Source organism: Calliphora vicina, chromosome 2 (assembly GCF_958450345.1).
Source record: "Calliphora vicina chromosome 2, idCalVici1.1, whole genome shotgun sequence".
Classification (NCBI taxonomy): Eukaryota; Metazoa; Arthropoda; class Insecta; order Diptera; family Calliphoridae; genus Calliphora; species Calliphora vicina.
This window is the reverse complement of record NC_088781.1, coordinates 6,519,433-6,525,432: the sequence shown is the minus strand read 5'-3', so window position 1 is coordinate 6,525,432 and position 6,000 is coordinate 6,519,433. Positions and strand designations below refer to the sequence as shown.

The 6,000-nt window shown below is 28.7% G+C and overlaps 1 protein-coding gene across 1 annotated transcript in view; it reads left to right on the top strand.

The window, feature by feature from the left end:
• Nucleotides 1-1,079: 1,079 nt before the first annotated feature.
• LOC135950343 (uncharacterized) overlaps nucleotides 1,080-6,000 on the top strand; it is a 36,073-nt gene continuing 31,152 nt past the window's right edge. The window contains exon 1 of the mRNA XM_065499890.1: nucleotides 1,080-1,224. The gene's annotated coding sequence lies outside the window, so the exon portion shown is untranslated. The remainder of the gene's footprint in view (nucleotides 1,225-6,000) is intronic.

Genomic DNA, 6,000 nt, shown 5'->3' with positions numbered 1-6,000 from the left:
CGTATTCGGTGGGAGCAAAAGGGTCCTATCTATTATGAGCTGCTGAAATCTGGTCAGACCAGCGAGCATTGAAGCGAGCATTGGCTGAAAAACACCCATCATGACAACGCTCTGCCAAATGTTGCAATAGCTGTTAAAAACTAATTAGAATGAAGTGATTGGGAAGTTTTTCCTCACCCGCTTTATGGACCAAACAGTGCCCCCTCCGACTACTATTTGTTTCGATCAATGCAGAACACTTTCTCTCTGGAATACGCTTCACTTTGGAAGAGAGTATCCGATATTGCCTTGATTAGATTTTGGCCTCAAAAGATGGGCAGTTCTTTTGGATCGGAATCCATATGTTGCCAGAATGATGGGAAAAGACCATAGCTAATAATAGCCAATACTTTGAATAAATTTATATTTTACAAATGTTTTAAAATAAAAGCTCGAAATTTAAAAAAATCCCTCATTTTTTTTTAAGTCATACAGTTTGGCCACCCCATCACTGTCAACGGCGAGCGCTATAAGTCGATGATTACCAATTTCTTTTGTCCTGAATTGGATGATATGGACAGCAACAGCTCATGTCACATTGGACATTCTGCACAAGCAATTTATGGGCATCTCCCGAGGAGGTGATGTGAAGTGGCCACCGAGATCGTGCGATTTGACCTCGTTAGACTTTTTTTTGTGAGGTTTTCTTTTCAAACCACGAGGACCCTCAGAGCCGACATAATCGGTCTGATTTATCCGCCAGAGTCATGGAAAATTGGAGGGGGCTCTGGTTTTTCTTAGTTTCTTAGAAAAAATTAAATCGTTTAACCCAATTTGTTCCACTGTCTTAATGTTGTTGATGTTGATGAGATTCAATACATTGGAGTAGTTTAGTGTAGTGGCAAAAATTGTGATTACATTTGTTGTATGTATGTATATGGATGTGTGTTTGTTTGTTTTATTTGCCGTTGTTGTTATTGTATTTTTTTGTTGTTGCTGTTGTTTTTGTTCATTTTATTTATTTTTTTACAGTTGTGCTGTTTTTGGGGACAAGCTATTATAAACCATGGTAAGATAGTCTCAACGATCAGTTGGTAAAAGTATATCGTTGCGTACGGATTGTCAAGAGTTTAACAGCTAAAAAAAAAAACATATAAAATCGAAACTTTAAAACAACAAGTCAAGTTTCATTTTCATTTTATGTTTGAAATCAAACTTTAAAAAAGAAAACGCATTAAAACAAGTGTAAGTGTGCAAATAAATCAATTAAAATAATATGCTAAAAATTGGCAAACATTAAACAAGAAAATAAAAAAACTTATGGATTAAATTTATTAAAAATATATTGTAAATTTGAATTTTTCCTGCAAAATCCTACAAAAAGGAAGTGACATTATTGTTGTTGTTAAGTGCATTTAGAAAAAACTAAAATAGAATTAAATAATAAATTATTGTATATTTGGTAAGATTTCCATGGATTATGTTCACGTTTGCTTAAAAGTTTGGCTCACGTTTTTCGTTATTTTGCTTAAGAGTTCATTGAATTGAAAAAATATTGTGTGTGGTTTCGTTTACACCATTTCCTTTAGAAATTCACTTTTGTTGGGTTTATATTTTAGAGAATTTCAGAGTCATTAATGGAGATTGAATGTTTGTTTTCAGTAGTTACCAATTGAATGGAATAAAATATTATTTAAATCAAAATCAAACATCTCGAATTAGTATTATTATCTTTATATATATAATTCTTCTGTACGTGTGTTAGTAACTGAACTCCACCTTAACGGCTGGACCGATTTCGATGAAATTTTGTGTGTGTATTTGAGTGGGTCCCTGGATGGTTTAGATCCACAATTGACCTATATAGGAACAATGGGCATGACACCTCCCATACAAAGTAAAAATTTATTATTGCATATCTGGAGAACTATTTAGTGGGAGTCTTCAAACTTTGTGTGAGCTATGGCAGAACAACGTTTGCCAGGACAGCTATTTATAAATAATATATTTTATAGCTACATGAAAATACTAAGCTCTGTTCAATTTGTGATTTTATATTTGTAAAACAAATACATTTTACAAAAAAACAAAAATTATTATTTAAAATATTTTATTGTTTTGTTTATGTTGCTAGCAACATGTTTATTAAGTTTCACAAATAAACATAAACTTATTAAGCCACATTTGAGTACAGTTGCCCCAAAAATACCATTTCAGATCGACTACCATCGATGTAGTGCGATGATGAATCTTGTTTCAATAATAAAATATCGCCCATGCTAAAATTAACTATTAAACATAATTTGTATTACTAGCAACATGTTGCTAACAATAATTATTTTCGTACTAACGAACCTCATCGCTCAATATTATTCCCTGGGGATCTTTAATATTTCTAGTCTTAAATATTATTATCAGCAACATAAAAAGATCGTTCAAGATACATAAAAATATATCATTATAAGGGACACAATAAATTAGGGACAAAAAACTCGTATTGTTATAAACATGTTGCTGGAATATCCGGGATCAAATTACGGCAATCGATTTCGATCGAAATCTCTATAGAATTCAAATGGAAATTTCGCTCGACACCGAACTTTTTCAATTCTTTTAAAATCGGACCTTTATTATCGCCCTTTTGCTCTATATCTATCAAATTTCAAGACTTTCTCAGTCGAACGGAAGTTTCCCTTAGGTAGAAATCCAATACTAACCAACTTGATTTACAATATTTTAATCGCATTGGTTTTCATTCAAGATCCGGGAAGAAGTACTTTTCTTAAAAGTTTTGAAAAAAATTAATTCTTAACTCAATCACCAAAACAAATTAAATTTTATATTCTAGTATTTATAGTCTTAATTAATTAGTACTTCAAATGTATTGAATTCATTCTTTAAGAATCTTCCTTTTTATATCAACCATGGTTTTGACATTCCGTTTGTAACACATCAAAATATTTGTCGCAGACTTATACTTGTATAAATATCCTAGGTCCTCATAAGATTCTAAGACGATCGGTCCGTCCAAAAAACAAGATAGCGCCCAAACGAAAGGAGCTAGCTGGCAGAAATAATCCACAAATATAAATACTCTGTTGATAAGGTTTTTGAAATAATTTCATAATTATGTTCCCCCGGAATACCGTTTGAGCAGTCATAAATACATATATTGATTATGCATCAATCTTGATATTATGAACCTTAATCTTTCTACCAACTTCTGTAAGGATCAGTCCATAATTGACCCTACCCTCAATATAATCTCTATATCAGAATATTATGTGATGGTAGGTATACAAGTTTCGGCACAGCCGAATATAACACTTTTACTTGGTATAATTGATTCCTTATTGAATCATTTAATTTATCTTGAATATAATACAATTTAGTTTAATGAAATATATCATGATACAATAATTGTAGAAGGTAGGATTACTAGGGAGAGTTTTCAATATTTAGCCCTATAACGTCAAACTTTGATTTTGATTTTTTTTTCATATTTTCTTTTGTTTGACGTTACAAGAAATCTATAATTGAGAATTTATTTTTATTGAGTGTACCTTATATTGTTGTATCATGGAAATATATTAAAATATTCAATTTTCTTTTCTTTCAAATCTATTAAAAATTAATTTTGTAAAATGTTTGTCAGTTCAATAAAACAAATTGAATAAACAAAAATTTAATCATTGAAATGTTGAGTGATACTATTATGAATTTATTCCATTGCGAATTAAATCAACTATGAATGAATTCTATTCGAATAAAAGATTTTGAATGAAACTAAAGAATTTTAAATTCTGAATTAAGATTTTAGTTCAAATAGAATTTTATTAATTTGAAACTCAGCTTTTCGTCAAAATATTTTCACATTCTATGCTATAGAAATCTTGTTTGGGGACATTTACATTATGACTTTTAGTCATGACTTAAAGCCATTGGTAAGCAAAAAGAGGCATTTAATTTGTGTGCTCTTTTGGGTAAAAAATAAAATATCCACAACAAAATCAAGAATGAATTGTGTGTATTTTTACGCTCTTTTGTTCACATTCGGGTTGTTTGACGAAAATCATCTTAACCTGAACAATATGAACTCCTACCATGGCTTAAAGCCATGGGTTTTTTTATACTGGCAAATTCTGATGAAAGAAAAGGCACGTTTTCTGATTTTCATGACTTTTGTTTAGATATTCTGCTTTGAGCTCTTTTCTGATTGGTTTTTAATGATGAAGATAACGATTAGTTGCCTAGAAAAGGCAAACATGGTTGACAAAAAAAGGCATCATATAAATGCAAGAAGATTTTTGTAGGGGTTTCAAAAGAGAAACAAAAAAAGCCATGATTTTAAATCAACATGTAAATGTCGCCTTTCTACAGGAACGTGACTCGAAGGACAAGTCGGATGAAAACATAACAAGCTACAAGTGATATCTATTCCGCGATTTAATAGAAAATTTTCGATTTCATTTGGCACAGGAGCTAATAAATATTGTAGTTCCTTTAGATAGAACTTTTGGGCAATCTCAGATGATAGACTTTTGTATGAAATGTTGAACGGAGTAGGCTGTAACTTTTATGACATTTTGTTTAAATATTGATAGCTTTTTATATGAATTTTGTATAAAATATTTACGTAAAAAAGAGTACTATGCTAAATATGGAGAAAACATTTAAACCACTTCAAACTATTTCATGCACTTTAATTAAAATATGATAATTTTTTAATTTTAAATTATAAATTGGATTTTTACATGATTTTCTGACTACTCGTTTCAAGCATCAATGCAAAAGTTAGGGAAATGGAAATAATTTCAGATATTTAAAATTTCTAAACGATAATTTTATAGTTGCACTATAATTGCCATATAAAGGTATAACTGGGATTTTTATTGTTCCACTGACAAAAAACTTAATTTTTTTAAAATTTTCTTTTATATTTTTTTTTTATTTAAAGAAAATCATGAATCTCATACAACCTACAGTGTGTCATGTCACACTTATACCGCCACATGAGCTCAATTCTCTGCTTCCACTTCTCGTTGTTTTTTATGTGCAACAAATCTAAATTAAGTATTTTGTTAGAATAATAAAAAAACGTGTCTTGCATTATTTTGTTTTTATTTAATATTTTCTGCTTGATGGATTTCTCTAACATACATATATCTTTTGTATTTTATTATTATTATTATTTCCATTCGTACTTATATTAGCCTAACACATTAACTTTTTATATATTTTACCATAAATTCAACTTGGTTACTAGTTTGCAAAGCTAGGTTTACTATAAATGTAAAAAATAATTATTGCAAACTAAAATTACTATGAAGATTTCAAATAAAAGAATCATTTAATATAATCGTGTTTCGAACGCTTACTTCATATAAAAAGAATCTTCATTTTCTCTATAATATATTTGTATTATTTGCATTTCAAATTGAAGATTATTAATTCTTTCTAAATAATTATAGATAGAATTTAATGTTTATAAGTAGTAATGACATATGGACAATAATATAAAATTTAGTTTTTATATTGTAATAGCAATTAAGCTAGGTGTTCATAGCAATTTACATACAATACATATTTATTTATTAAACAAAACTATTAAAACTTAAAGACGCTCAAAATTAATGATTTTTAAAATAAATTAAACCGTGCAACTGTGGTAGAGTAAAATGATTATTAAATTGTTTATTAATAATAAAACACTTGCATAGTTTTTTATTATTAGTACAAAATTGATTATATTAATTTATAATTGAAAAAATTAATGGTTAAATTGCAGCTAGTATCATTGTTATATAGTTTTTAGTTTAAATCAGCTACACTGATGATTTGAGTTTTTTTTTATTAAATATTAAATATGATTAAACCAGAATGTATTCATTTTAACTTAAGTTTTCACTGGAACCAAAACAATTGCATTTAAATATTTTTAGTAATTGTTGCTCTTTTTAAGCTAGTTTACTATTACATGTTGTTACTTTAAAAATGTCTTTAGAGAAAAAATTTAAAATT